This window comes from Geotrypetes seraphini, chromosome 1 (genome assembly GCF_902459505.1).
Source record: "Geotrypetes seraphini chromosome 1, aGeoSer1.1, whole genome shotgun sequence".
Lineage (NCBI taxonomy): Eukaryota > Metazoa > Chordata > Amphibia > Gymnophiona > Dermophiidae > Geotrypetes > Geotrypetes seraphini.
This window is the reverse complement of record NC_047084.1, coordinates 548,362,722-548,378,191: the sequence shown is the minus strand read 5'-3', so window position 1 is coordinate 548,378,191 and position 15,470 is coordinate 548,362,722. Positions and strand designations below refer to the sequence as shown.

Genomic DNA, 15,470 nt, shown 5'->3' with positions numbered 1-15,470 from the left:
TCTTTCTTCCTCCCCTCTTAAAGTCAATCAATTTGTTCCTTTGCTTAATCTTTGTAAACCGCATAGAACTTCACGGTATTGCGGTATATAAACTGTTATTATTATTATTAAAATACCTTTTTAGATAAAAATAGTTTGGATTAGGTGGAGTAAGGGTGTAAGAACTGGGGGCAGACCTACGAAAGGCAACACGTAAAGGCTATATACCAACCCCATTTCTGAATGAATGGAAATATAAAACTGCAAGGAGGACTTTACTGTCCTAAATTAATCATCAATAAGTATTTCCTACTTTTGCTGTTTCATCCATACTTTTAAGCAGTATGTGGAAACTGAATCTGTTTTTTGTTTTCAAATTATGCTGACATCTTTTCTGGGCTAGCAGTTAAAATGATTTGTAAAATGGTATCTGAAGCCATGACTCAAATTTAAGGTTTGTTCTTCTCTCAGGAATCTTACCAATAAAGAAATCAAAAAGTGGAATTCTGTTATACTTACTCAATCACAGGAGATCCCTTCTGTGCATCATTCCCCCCCCCAAAAAAAAAAATTAATAAAATGACAGAACCAATAAGAGTGAAGGAAACAAAGAAAAGCTAGGTACAGTGGTGCCTCGCATAACGAACGCCTCGCACAACGAACGCTGCACACAACGAACTTCATGTCTTGATTCACACAACGAACTTCGTTTCACACAACGAACTTCACACAACGAACTTCGTTTCACACAACGAAGTCGCCCGAGCTGCCGATGTATTGCATCCTTCCGCGCAGGCACTGCAGGCAGTCGTTAGTCACTGCGCTTAACTGCCCTCTCTCACTGTATACAGTCGTCCTTTTAAGATAAACTCAATATTTTTTATATATCATGGCTTCTAAAAAAAGCAGGAAGGTGATTTCTGTTGAAATGAAACGGGAAATAATTAGAAGGAGTGAATGTGGGGTAAAACAGTGTGACCTCGTCAAAGAGTTTGGCCTCAGCAAGACCACCATTTTCACCATTTTGACAAATTTATCTTTTTTTATGTCATCTTAGCATATTTTATGCTGCAGAACGAATTATTTTTTTTAACATGTATTGTTATGGGAAAACGTGTTTCACATAACGAACTTTTCGCATAACAAACTTGCTCCTGGAACGAATTAAGTTCGTTGTGTGAGGCACCACTGTACATCTATGAAATATATATAAATGCTTCATCTGGATTTTTTTATAGTTAAATATCCCAGACTGCTGGTATAGTGTCGGTCTGAGGTTCATATAAGCCTTTAAATGAAAGAATAGATGAAGGGTTGATGAAGAAAGGTGAAAGTAAACAAATAATGTATATGCATGTATATTTCATGAGCCCTGAACATGGCATTGTAGCGATCAGCTTTGTTCCCTGAATCATTAAAACATGTAGAAAAGAATAAGAAGAGAGAGATTGGAAAAACCGTAAGCTACAGTATAATCTAAGCTTTATTGGCTCCAGCTTTACTTGAGTGTACAGGTTTGCTGACCCTTTCTGACTAGCCTTTGTTACCTGTCTGCACCTGACCTCAAGAGGTAGCATAGAGGCAGTGCCCCTGAAAGGTGCGACAGAGTTCCCACTTCTCTTGCTGAACTTGTCAAATATTATTTTAGATGTAGATTAGAGTCTTCTCACAAATCTGCTAAGGGAGACAATAGCAAGAACCAAGTTGTGCATGCTCTGCAAAAGAACAAGGCAGCAGCTGCCTGGTTGCTATTTATAAACAAGGATTACTGGGAGACGTCAGGTGCAAAGGGCACTACCTACCATGCCATTTAAAAAGTCTTGCTCAAGAACCTTCCTGCACCTCTGACCAGAGTTATAACTGGCAAGCATGCAGCTTACATCAAGAGAAACATTACATGACATTGCACTCCATGGCTTGTAGGGAAGAGGGAAGCACTCAGGCAAAACGGAAGGGGTGGAGGAAGGGAGAGAGAGAGAGAACGCGAGTGAGAGCACAGCCAGCACAGCAGGGTAGATCTCACAGACAAGGTGGAAGCACTGTTAGAGAGGGTGAAGCCAGTAGAATAGGGACAGGGCCTAGCAGTCCAGTTGTGGTGTGTGAGCAGAATCAGTGACTGGAGGTACTGGTTGGAGCACTTGTGTTTTCTTGCAGTTGACATGGTATAAAGCCTATTATATGCTTCCTCAGCTCTAGCTCTCTAGGTCTCTGCTGACTCTTGTTCCTATGAAAGCCAGCCCTGATATAACTGGAGAAGGCAAAGGATGATAGCTACTGACCCCTCCTGCTGGATTGAATACTTGCTTTCCTATTTTCTTTCTTATCTACATTTTGTAGTTTCATGCCTCCCTCTACTTAAGTTTCATAATAAACTGCTTTGATTGGTTTTGCTGTGGCAGGTGGAGTATCATGACTAACAAGCCATAAACCATAAAGTTATACAGATGCTGTATTATGTTTCTGTGACTGGGGAATCACTCTCCTTGTCTGCTCTTTGGACTTTAGCTCTTGGTTTTGGGATTCTCTCTGGGACTGTATCAGCAACTTTCCCCACTTGAACTATCTAAATCGGGTAGGATTGTGACCTAAAAACTAGCTGCTCTGAGTTGGTGGATTCTACAATTTCTTTAAAGTGGAGGAAATATAGTTCTTTATTCATTTAAACAGGATCTCTGGCTCTTGTTTTTATTTATTATAGTGCGGGAGAGCTGATTTTAACTTTGGGGGTGTAATATGGTTTATGTTGTATGGCTGTTTTCCTTGTGTTATTGATGGGGAACCAGGATAGGGTTGCCAGACATCCCAAATTATTGGAACTTGTCCCTAATTTTGAAGTAGTGTCCCTGGCACCATGAAATACAATTACCTCCTGTCCCCAATTTGCTGCCTCTTTCAGCTCCCCTCCGGGCTTATACCATGGAAATCTTGCCACACTCTTTGATTGCAGCTCCTCTGTTCTCTGTAGTTTTCTTTCTCCTCTATCACATGGGTTCCTCCCATTCACACTGTTTTCTTTCTTAGGGCTAGATTGACTAAGGCCACAGATCCGATCTGATCCGTGAGCAATCTCCGTTCCGTGGCCGGGGGACTGATTCACAAAGTGCCCTCATGCAAATGGGGGTGATTATAATCACACCCCAACCAACCGCATGATCGGTTCCCCACTCATGTGCAGCCCATCTTCTTTGCCTGTAGATGGTCTGTGCATGCTTACAGAGCTTTGGTTGTTTTTTAAAACTTTTTTACTTTGTGAGCCCGTGGCTTTAACCTGCTTTAAACCACGGGCTTGCACTGCGGGGAAGGGGAGGAGAGTCGGGGCAGCGAGTAGGATGGCGAGTCGGGGCAGCGAGCAGGGAAGTCAGAAAGGACCTGAGCGACTGGTCCTTAGCAGTCGCTTTATTTATTGATCGGCCAGCCCAGTCGGTGTTCCTCATTTTTTAAGTAAATCGCTGCCTGCCTACATTTGCATGCTGCTCCCCCTCATTTGCATGTGCGGATCAGAGGTTGATCAGCACCAAGGTTAGTGAATCGGGTCAGGGAACAATCGGTGTCCTTAGTGAATCTAGCCCAATGTTAGTTCCCTGTTAAGATGCTAATAAGAAGGGGACACTTAAGTAGAACACCATTGACAAAAAGTTTAAGGGCTAGATTCATTAAGGACACCGATTGTGTCCCGACCAGTTTGAAACCCGATTGTTCCGACCTGATTCACTAACCTTGGTGCCGATCAACCTCCGATCCAATCTGCACATGCAAATGTAGTTAGCAGCGATTCACTAAAAAAATGAGGAACACCAATTGGGCTGGCCAGTCAAAGAATAAGCAACCGCTGAGGACCAGTTGCTCAGGTCCTTTCCGACTGCCCTGCTCTCTGCCCTGACTCTCCTCTTGCTGCCATGGTCTCTGCCCTGACTCACCTCTCACCACCATGCTCTCTGCTCCAACTCTCCTCTCACCGCCTTGCTCTCTGCCTCAACTTGCCACACTGCTCTCTGCCCCGACTCGTCTGCCCTTCCCTGCAGTGCGAGCCCATGGTTTTAACCCGCAGGTTTAAAGCAGGTTAAAACCATGTTCTCGCAAAGTAACAGGAACAAGTTTGAAACTTTTGAAAAAGACGAATAAAAGTAAAAAAAAAACAAAAAAAACCAAATCCAAAGCTCTGTAAGCATGTGCAGACCATCTGTAGGCAAAGAAGATGGTCTGCGCATGCATTAGGATCGCTGTTCAATGATCTGTGCAGTCGGTTGGGGGCATGATTACGATCACCCCATTTGCATGAAGGCACTTCATGAATCAGTACCCTGGCCACGGATTGGATCAGATTCATGGGCTTAGTGAATCTAGACCATTGTTCTGGGTTACAGCATTCTTTGTTATGTAGTGGCACCATTTCTAGGTAGCAGCCTCATTGTCCATCCTTGCAACAGGACAGACACCAGTCCCAGTTATATCTCTCACTGGCAGCACAGAAAAAGATTGGAAAGGCTGCTGAGGTTTGCTTTAACTATTCTCTATCCCTGAAATGACAAGCATATCACACTGTTCAGTTATGCAGAGGTAAGAAAAACCAATAACATGAAGAAATGTTCCAACCCAGTGATGTACAAAATAAATGTGCATGTAATGCTTGGTCCTCTGGTATTGTTACCAGATTTTTTATTTTAAAATCTGGGACATTGAAGTGTGCAACGGATCCCAGACAACTTTCCACTATAGAACTTGTAAATGAATATACTCCCCCCCCCTTTTTTACAAAACTGCAGAAGCGTTTTTTGTTTTTTTAGCACAGGCTGGTATGCTGAATGCTCTGCGCTATTCCCAAAGCTCAGTGTTCCTATTCTCCTCTGTAAGAAATCATTTCTGTTGTGTTTTTCTCCCTAGCTTATTATAACACTGGTTTTCTTTTGAAAATTAAATTAAAAGTTTTTGTTTTTTTTTTAAATTCTTTATTCATTTTCAAACTTACAATAAGTGTGACATATGTTCAAACAAATTAACAATAAATACATCACTTAATAATCATCATTGGTACAAAACATAAACTCTTATCACCCCCCCTTCCCTACCATATTATCAAATATCTTATAGAATATGTAATAGTAAAATAACCCCCCCACCCCCTCACTATTGAACTTGTAAATTTAAGGGAAACAATTTCATCTAAACAATACAATATTTTGTCAATGGCTCCCACACATCTTGAAATTTCCTGAAACATCCCCGCTGTATTGCAATAAATCTCTCCATTTTATAAACATGACATACAGAATTCCACCAGAAATTATAATTTAATCTACTCCAATCTTTCCAATTATACGTAATTTGTTGAATGGCAACACCAGTCATTATGAGTAATAATTTATTATTGTTTGTAGAAATCTGGCATTATCATACGATACTGTGCTATTTGGTAAATAAAAAGTTTAAAAAATGTTTACAGATTATATATGCATTTTTTATTTATTATTTATACACCACTTATAGCCTATGTGGTTTATATTCATGTACTCAAGTACAGTATTTCCCCCTATGACATAATTTAAATATGCAAATAAGAGTGCAATACAAATGAAGTTTCAGAAAACTCGTCTTCTGTTTGTCTTGTATTTTTATAACATGTCGTCCCCCTTTCCAAGTAAAGCATCACCTACACCTTTTTTAAAATTTATTTTACAACACAGCACTACATGTCATAAAAGAGTTTTTGGTTTTTTCTTACCTCAGCATAGCTGGATAGAGTAAAATACTTGTTATTTCAGGATAGAGAATAGTTAAAACAAACCTCAACAGACTTCTGTTCGTTTTCTGTACCACCAGCAAGAGATAAAACTGGGACAAAGGTATCAATCCCGTTGCAAATAGGAAGGGTTAAATTAACACCGTAGCTGGTGTCACTGCATAACAAACCAGGTTGCAACCGGGAAGAAGAAAGTTAGTTCCCTACTAAGGTGGGGGGAGCATTTTTAAGAAGAGCACCAGTGACAGAAAAGAAAAAACAAAAACACAGCATGAGGGGGAGGGGCCTGCGTGTTAAAGGAGGAGAAGGAAAACTTCGAAGAACAGAGCAACTGAGGTCAGAGTGCGGCAAGAAGATAATCACAGTAAAGTAACCCTGGAAGAGGTCTAGAAGATGTTGCACAGAAAAGCTATGGAAGAAACAAGTTGTGTACCTAAAAGGTGCTGATTTTAATCGGTGCTGCTGAGCAGGGACACTATTTCAAAATCGGGACCTCTGGAAACGCTACCCTCTGTTTTGGAACTTGACCATAATACAAGGCAAACAAAAGGTATGTTTGTTTTGAGAGTTAATTTGTATTGAATCTTTATTTGCATATTTAAATTACGCATATACAAATCTGTAAACATTTTCAACTGATTAAAAACCACTTTATGCTCCGTTGCTAAAGAAAAGCATGGGATAAGAAAGATCCTGATCTATTCTTTCAGCCACTTGATTCATTGCACTCAAGTTAAAGCAGCAGAGTCCTATCAAATTGTTTCAGGTGACAGATGTATGAGTTATATGAACACTGTTTTTGCATGCTGGGTCTAGTGAGCACACTACACTGCCCCCAGCCAGCAGGAACATAGGGGAAGATTTAGATTTAAGACATCCATGAGTTCTCTGCTTCTCCCTTCCGTCCACCCCTCTGACCCTCCGCCAACCCATGCCCCTTTTCTTCCTTCTCTGAAAACATGGAGGAGGAAACTGCATATTTTCTTTTCTCCTCCAAACTCACCACCTGTTCCTTTCCAGGCACCTCTCACCCACTGCCTCAGTAGCCCCTACCTCTCTACCTCTTCATGCCTTAACAAACTGTACATTGTAATTCGCTGCATTTCTTTTAAGTTTCTACTTACTATAATTTCACTGACTATTCTACATATTGTAACTCGCTGATTGTCCAGTTCTCTTCAATGTAAACCGCCTAGAAGTCGCAAGATTATGGCGGTATAGAAGAATAAAGTTATTATTATTATTTTTATTATTTTGTATTTCCCTTTATGAGCAACGTATATTGATCCACCCTGTGTGTCTATCATAATTAGACTGTAAGCTCTTGTCTCTTGTGTGTTTAATGTACAGCGCTGCGTGCATCTGGTAGTGCTATAGAAATAATAAATAGAAGTAGTAGTAGTCATAGCTTAACCTTGTTAACCTTTTTGTGGAAGTACTTGCTCATGATCTGGAGAGAAAGTGAAGGAGGAATCTGAGGTGAGGGTATTTTGAATAGAGAGTTGTGCATGGCAAAGAGACGTTGAGGGTTGGATCCAAGAGAATCAGTCAAACAGGTGTAGTAGTCTTGTTTTGCAAGCGAAAGGATAGTGTAGAAGGAGATCAGCAAGAATTTGAAGTGAGTGCGGGATTGTAATTAGTGCCGTTATGCAGATCAGGTGCAGGAACATAAGTAGCGGATCTTAGAGGTCAGCCAGGACGTGAAATGGAAGGAACAAGGGTATCAAGGGCAGAGGAGAGCGTGGTATTATAAGAAGAGACTGCTGCATTGATAGGTTTGCATAGCATAATGTTTGAGAGAAGGGAGGAGATAGTGGTGGAGAGAGCGCATGGGTCAATAGCCTGAAGATTCCTGAATGTATTTGTGAGGATTGGTCATGGTGGGGGACGGTGGGGAGGGAGGCTGTCAAGTCATGAAGGTTATCAGATGATGGTCAGAGAGCGGAAGAATTGAGATAGAGAAATTAGCAACTGAGGAGTTAGAGAAGAGCCCACCGGGATAGACAGGGAAAAATGCTTGAGTACCTGAATAAATTCATATAAAACCGTTCTGAGCTCCCCTGGGAGAATGGTATAGAAAATTGAATAAATAAATAAATAAAATAAGGTCATATCAGCGGCCATTCTGGTGTGCATGGGTAGTGGAGCACAGATGAAGTTTCAAGTTTATTAAAATTTTGATTTGAACGCAATATCAAAACATTCAATGCGTTTAACAATGATAACTTTGGGGTGACAGATAACAATCATTTAAACAATAAAAACATACACTCTTATCTATGGCGATACATAAGGAATAGAGGGATAAATTACATTTGTTAAAAATAAAATAACAAAAAAAAAAAAGACATTTGGGAAGGCACAACTTCAGGAGGGATTTTAAAAGGTTTTACAGAAACTTGGTCTGAAAGTAACTGGTTTGTTATTGTTTTGGGTTTTTTTTCCATATGAGAGACTTGATCTAAAATGATGATAGAAGATTGACGAGATTATCAGATCTAGGTTTCATATGCATCTTTATAAAGATAGCTTTTTAATTTACTTTTAAATTATTCTAAAGAAGTTTCAGCTCGCAAAAATTGGGAAGTTTGTTCCAAAGCTGGGGTCCCAAGATAGAAAAGATAGTGGTTCTTCTAGTGCCAATTACTCATTCCCTCATTCCCTCCCCCAGACCATATCTCTCTCTCCTTCTATGAGTCCAACTTTTCACTCTATGCTCTCTCTCCCTTCTTCTGAGTGTGACATCTCTCCTTCCCTTCTTTCTGCCCTCCCCATCCAACATCTCTCTCTCTGTCTCTCTATGTCCAATACTTTCTGCCTCCTGCATGCTTTCTCTCTCTCTCTCTCTCTCTCTCTCCTCACCCCTTCCCTCAAATGTGACATCTTTCCTTTCCTCCTCCCCCCCCAATTCGACTCGCAACTAATATGCTCTCTCTGCACCATCTCACTATCCCCTCAATGCCATGTCCATTTCTCCCTCTCACCACTCTCAACCCTCCTGCAGTATTTTTCCTTCCTTTCTTCCTTCCCATCGGGTTTGAGGCCTCCCCCTCTCCTTCAAATCCAGCAGCACCTTTCCCTTCCCCTCCTGCCAGGTCCATTAGTACCTCAAGTTTCAAGTTTATTAGGATTTTATATACCGCCTATCAAGGTTATCTAAGCGGTTTTTTACAATCAGGTACTCAAGCATTTTCCCTCTCTGTCCCGGTGGGCTCACAATCTATCTAACGTACCTGGGGCTATGGAGGATTAAGTGACTTGCCCAGGGTCACAAGGAGCAGCGCGGGGTTTGAACCCACAACCCCAGGGTGCTGAAGCTGTAGATCCAACCACTGCGCCACACACACCTCTTCTCCCTTCCCTCTTCCCCTGTCCAGTAGCACCTTTCCCTGTCATTTCTCCATGTCCAGCAGTACCTCTTCGTCCACCTAGCACAGGGGTCGGCAACCTTTATACAGCAAAGAACCAATTTATCCAAAATGTTTGACCCAAGATTTACAAAGAGCTGCAAGGTGTAGCTTCTCTCCCCTCCAACCCTTTGCAGGTCTCTGCACCTCTCATCCCTTCCTCCCCTGCCCCTCCCCCACCACATACCCAAGGTTCTCTCCAGGCTCCGACCCTTTAATCTTCCTCCCAACCCCAGGATCCCTCCCCTGGGCCTACCAAGGTACCTGATGGTGTAGAGCAGGGCTGCCCAAGTCCGGTCCTCGAGATCTACTGGCAGGCCAGGTTTTCTGCATGAGAGAGATTTGCCTGCACTGCCTTCTTGGTATGCAAATCTCTCTCATGCATGTTCATTGTGGATATCCAGAAAACCTGGCCTGCCAGTGGATCTCGAGGATCAGACTTGGGCAGCCCTGATGTAGAGGGAGTGTTTGTGGCAGGAGCGCGGCCCTCTTGCTCCTGCCTCCTAAAATGCCTGCCGCGATCTCTCATAGCAGCTTGCAGTACTACAGGAAATGTCGTGAGCAGCTGTGATAGGTCACAGCAGCTCTTTTAGAAGGCAGCTACAAAGAGGCAGGAGCATGAGGGCCGCGCTCCTGCCACAAAGTCACCTGCTGGACCAACAGATACCTTGGTAGGCCGTGGGGGGATCATGGGATTGGGAGGGAGATTAAAGGGTCAGGGCCTGGAGAGCTGCAGCCATATGCAAGAAGATCCGCATGTGGCTCGCAAGTCACAGGTTGTTGACACCTGCCCTAGCAAAAGCTCACTGTTCTTTTAACTTCCCCACACAGCTGCTGCTAGCGTTACTTTAGGAATTCCATCAGGCAGCCTCAGGGCCTTTGCTAGGCCGGCAGCCTCAGAGGAAAGAGGGAGTTGCATCGTCAGAGGCAGGCCGGCCTAGCAAAGGCCCCAAGGCTGCATGATGGAATTGCTAAAGTAATGCTAGCAGCAGCTGTGTGGGGAAGTTAAAACCACAGTGAACTGCCACTGCTAGTCTGGGAGAGCTGGGGAGAGAAGACAATGGTGATAAAAGTGAGATATGCAACAGTAGAAGGAGGGTGGGAGACTTACTGCGCCGTGTACCCCCTGGTATGCGTACAATGGTATGCGTACGCCCTGGGGTAAGAATCTCTGAGATAGATGCTCCTTAATAAGGTGCTGGAATCAGGATTTCTAGGAGGAGGAGTCACTTGGAAGTAATAAGTTGGCTGATGGCAAAAGTGTGTTGAATAGATTTTTAGGAAGCAGGTCTTGGGAGTCCAGGCAGAGAGAAAAGCTATACTGATATTTATTTATTCAATTTTCTATACCATTTTCCCAAAGGAGCTCAAAACGATTTGCATGAATTATTCAGGTATTCAAGCATTTTTTCTTATCTGTCCCAGCAATGTACCTGGGGCAATGGGGAGATTACGTGACTTGCCCAGGGTCACAAGGAGCAGCGTGGGTTTGAACCCACAACCTTAGGTTGCTGAGGCTGTAGATTTAACCACAGCGCCACACTCTCCCCTAAGTCCATTATCTAAGAAAATTAAACCTGCAGCTTCAATTAGCTGCTAAGGTCTTACTTAAGGTATGATAGCTTTGTATTTTGTGTATTGTATGTGTGACTATAGTGAGTGATTCTGCTAGCACATACTGGTAATTTCAGTGTAGGAATCTTTAGTAATCTGTCTTATTCTGTTGTTCCAATAGATGTGCTACTGTTCTAGGGAAGTGTTTTTCAGCCAGTATGCCATGGCTACTCCCCAGGTGTGCTGCAGGAGCTTATGTCACTCCTCTCCGGTCCCCAGCAAGCAACCTGGCATTATAAGATTTCTTATGAAAACGTATGTTCCGCTTATGCCTAAGTTGATTATAAAATTGCTGAATTGCTGTCTCCCCACTGCGGTTGGCAGTGGAGGGCAGCAATTCAGATGGTTTGCTAGCGCTAACCCCTGAGTCTTCACTCTGACTAACCACTTCTGGATTGGTGGGAAATGTTAGTGAGAAGGCTCTCTGAATATCTGTCATCTGCTGTTGGTGCCACTGACTGCTACAGGAAAAAAGGTGAGAAAAAGACCTAAATTTCCCTATGTGTACCCAGATACCTTGAGGAAGTTAATGGAACCTTAGTATTAAATGTACTTTAATTTGCTTGTACATTGTTAACTGGCTGAGTCCTTGGGTTTGGTGTGTGTTCCTGTGACAGTTTGCTAATTCTTATCACAAATTTTAACCAGATTCTTATATAGTAAAAATTGTGTGACATTTAGATTGTATCCATGTGGTATGATCTCATTACTTTATCATTACGGGGTAGTTCTATAAATTCGTGCCTGGTGGAAGTTTATTATAAAGGATTTTAGGCCTACAGATCAGATGCAGTGAAGGGATGTGATCACCACCAGCACGGTGGTAGGTATACGTTTTAAAATTGTTGTTTCTGAATGCATGTTATTTGTGTTTAAGTGTATTGTTGCCCTGTTGCCAAAATATTCAACTAGAAAAATAACACAATGATTAAACATTTAACTATTGAACTTTTAAGCACAATCTTAATAATCATTTGCTAAATGATAAAATATATATCTTTAAAGAACTAATGGTGTGCCTTGACAATTTTTGTACGAGTACTTGTTAGTGTGTCACGAGATGAAAAAGGTTTAAAATCACTGTTTTAGATTCTGATGCAATATTTGCAGTGCTACCTTTTCATAGGATGGGTTGGTGCTGTTTGAGTCCTGGCAGTGCTTTTATATTAAGCCTTAAGTGACTTAAAGAATGTACTATTATATTCCTTTCAGACGAAACCAAAAAGCAGATCAGTCTGGAATGAAGTCTGATTTATAAATGTAAAGCACCTGGCCAAGTTTTGCCCACAGGCTGCATCAGGGTAACTGCGGGGGAAAATCCAAACACAACCCCTGTCAGTCTGCACTTCCAAACTACACTTCAGACTAGCAGCATATCCACCTCACAAAACAGCAAGTGTCTCAGATTTGCAAATCAAAACTCTGCAACCGTACCAGAGGGCCAAGTAACACAAACATAAGCAGTCTGTTCCAGGCATATGGTGCAGCAAGACAGACGCTCTTTTTCTCACTACAGTGTTCCCCTGCAAATTCACGGTTCACGGACTCAATCATTCGTGGTCTGCTCCGACCGCTTCTTCCTGTAGGAAAGTTGGGTTACACCAATCAGGAGCTGTGTGTCAAAGCAGCTCCTGATTGGTGTAGCGCAAGGTGGTCGGAGCAGACCGCATGTGATTTTCTTCACCCGCCTGCGGTCCAGCTGCTCTCTTCTGCCTCTCCAGCTGCCTTCTTCTGCTTCCCTCTGACACGAACCGCCCAGGCGGAAACAGGAAGCTGCATCAGAGGGGAAGCTTTGGGCTGTGCAATGCTTGCAGTTCCCATAAATTCAGATTCCAAAGCAGCATTCGTAATCCGGGGCAAAATCTAATTAAAAAAATAGTTCAGATTCCAAATTGTTTGAGTTCTGGGGTGTTTGGATTCCGAAGTACCACTGTACTGCTTTTCTGTGTGGTTTATACAATCAAAGTGATTTACATATTTTAGACAGGTACTTATTTTGTACCTGGGGCAATGAAGTGTTAAGTGAATCCCAAGTTTATTATTTCTTTCATATACCGTCCATCAAAATTTATCTAGATGGTTTTTACAATCAATAAAAATATTTAAAAACAAAGGTTAAAAGAACAAAAAAAAAAGAGAAAAAAAAATTCCACCACGTGATAATTAGATGTGGAGGACGGGGGAGGTTACTTATATTACTTAAGGCTGAGAATGTTTAGAGAGGGAGAGTCAAGTGATGTAAGAGATCGGATGAGTTTTAATTTGTAGAAGCATTTACTGACTACCGAACTGATTTGCTTGTGAAAAGAGAGGTTTTGATCCAGAATGAGTCAGAGTATTTTTACTAGTGCTGCCCGATTCAGGAAAAAAAATATTGATTCGATTCAGCCTGTTGAATTGATGATTCGATTCAATTTTCCTGCCCAATTGGGTGGTTTTTTCCAAACATCCTGGTGGGTTTATTTTATAGCCTCTTCATTCTCTTTGCCCTCTCTTACCCACACTTGTCCTGTGGTGTAAACAAAATAAACAAAAAATACTTTTCCTTTCTCTATTAAATCCTAGCTCATGTTTGCGGTCCAACACCAGCTCTGGAAGGATACACATTTCAAGTGTGACATATTGTAATCACAAAACATAAAATTATTTTTCCTACCTTTTATTGTCTGGTCATTTTTCAAATCTTGTTGGTCCCATGTTGGTCCGGTTGTCTTCTGATCAGGCTCTCTGTCTTTCTTCTTTCTCCGTGCTAACCATCCATCTTCCATCTCTGTCCTCCCCTTCTGTTTCCCTTTCCTCCCCTGGAGGTCTAGCATCTTTCCTTTTTTTCATTTCCAACCCCCGCAGCTGCAGCGATGGACCCTACCATCCACAGATCCACCATCTCTCCTTTTCTCATCTACCCTTTCATCCAGCATCTCTCGTATGTGTCCCTATTCTCTTCTCCAGTAGTGTCTTCCTTGTATCCCTATTCCTATGCTCCCTCCATGCCCAGCATCTTATCTCTCCCCATATCCAGCTTCTTCTTTCTCTTTTCCTTACCCCCTGAATCCCCTTCCCCAGGTACAGGCTCCTGCCATCCTGCACCCTGCCCACCTACTTTGGAGCAGTATCTGTCCCTCTTGTACCCTTCCCCTTGTGGTCTTGCATTTCTCTCTCCCTCCCCCTCTCTCTCCCAGCACCTCTCCTGTGCTTTCCTCCCCCTCTTTTTGGTTTGGTCTCTCTCTTCCCTTCACTTCACCCCAGGTCTGGCATCTCCCCTCCCCTCTCTTACTCCTTTCTCCTCCTCCCTCTTCACAGGTCTGCCTCCCCACCGGCAAAGGAACTCTTCCTCCTCCTCCCTCTGCACAGGCCTGCCTCCCTGCCCTAAAGCCCTGTTCCCCCCCATGAAGGCCTTCTCCCCCAAGGAAGGCACTTTCTCTATTCCTCCCCGCGTGAAGGCCTGCTCCCCCCCCCCCCCCCGCTGCGAAGGCACATTTTCTCCTCCCCCCCGCCAGGAACGAACACTGCTCCCCCTGCACCTTTTCCGCTCTTACCTCCTTAACGCTAATAGGGCAGTCTGCAGAATCGCTGGTGTTATAGCGATCCCTGCAGCTGCCCGTGGTCCTCAGCGGCACGTTCTCTCTGCCGTGATCCTGCTCCTGACGTGAATCGGGCAACACTAATTTTTACCTTAGTGTCTAATTAAACTGGATTGGAGTCTATCTTGATAGGATCAGCTAGATGGTCATTATCTGAGGCAGGAAACAGTACACAGTTTTTGTTGATATTTAATGATAACATGTTCTGTTGAAGCCATGAATTCATTTGAATCAGTTTGGAGTTGAAATCGGAGATATCTGATTTATTGTTTGGATTGAGGGAGTGAAGTAATTATATATTGTCAGCGTGGCGAAACAGGTGAATCTAATTGATTGAGCTAATGTAAGAAGGGGAGATAGAAAAACATTGAGGAGTATTAGATGAAGTGGAGTTATTGAAACATACATTGAATTTGCGGTCATGAAAAAAAAGAGGAGAACCAATTCAGAGCTCTACCTATAATACCTGTAGATTGAAGTCTGTTTAATAGAAGGTTGTGATCGACTGTGTCAAAGCTGAGATTAGTAAAACTGATTTCCTATGGTCAATGTAGTAGTGGATGGCTGTGTTTAGTCTGATTAAAGAAAGTTCAGTAGAGTAGTGTTGGTGGAAGCTGGTTTGATTCGGATGGAAGGCAATTGTTTTTTTGAGGATGGTGGAAGTCTTATTGAAGATTATTTTTTCTGTAATTTTGGATATGAATGGGAGGTTAGCTATAGGTCGATAATTCGAGCATTGATCTTCAGGTAGGTTTGTTGATTTGAGTTTAGGAAATACAATTGATAGTTTCCATGGTTTGGGGATAGCACTGGTATTGAGACTGGTGCTGATCATTGTGTGGATGAAAGGTCCAAATATATAAAAAAAAATCTTGATAGTAAAGGGGGGTAATAGAGTCTGAGGGGTTGGTTGTTCATTGTTTGTATATTCCGGTGAATATCTTCAGTGGAGGGAATAGTAAAATCTGATAAAGTGCTGAATGATAAGTAAGTTCGGTTTTCTTGGGGAGAGGATGGAGATGGATTACGAGTTTGGACAAGGACGTTGTGGACCTGGGTGACTTTATGGTCGAAAAAAAGTTACAAGATCTTGCGATGATGGTTTGAGCAGTTGAAAATGAGCTGGGTGGTTAGGGAACGAACATTAGAGTA

The 15,470-nt window shown here is 42.5% G+C and overlaps 1 protein-coding gene across 5 annotated transcripts in view; it reads left to right on the top strand.

The window, feature by feature from the left end:
* The first annotated feature begins 5,983 nt into the window (after positions 1-5,983).
* The window catches only part of PAM (peptidylglycine alpha-amidating monooxygenase), a 616,313-nt gene continuing 606,826 nt past the window's right edge, over positions 5,984-15,470 (top strand). For 2 of the 5 annotated variants that reach the window (XM_033929181.1, XM_033929180.1), the window contains exon 1: positions 5,985-6,266. The gene's annotated coding sequence lies outside the window, so the exon portion shown is untranslated. Of the gene's footprint in view, positions 6,267-15,470 lie in introns of all 5 variants that reach the window. The other 3 variants (XM_033929183.1, XM_033929182.1, XM_033929184.1) reach the window with 3 other exon arrangements.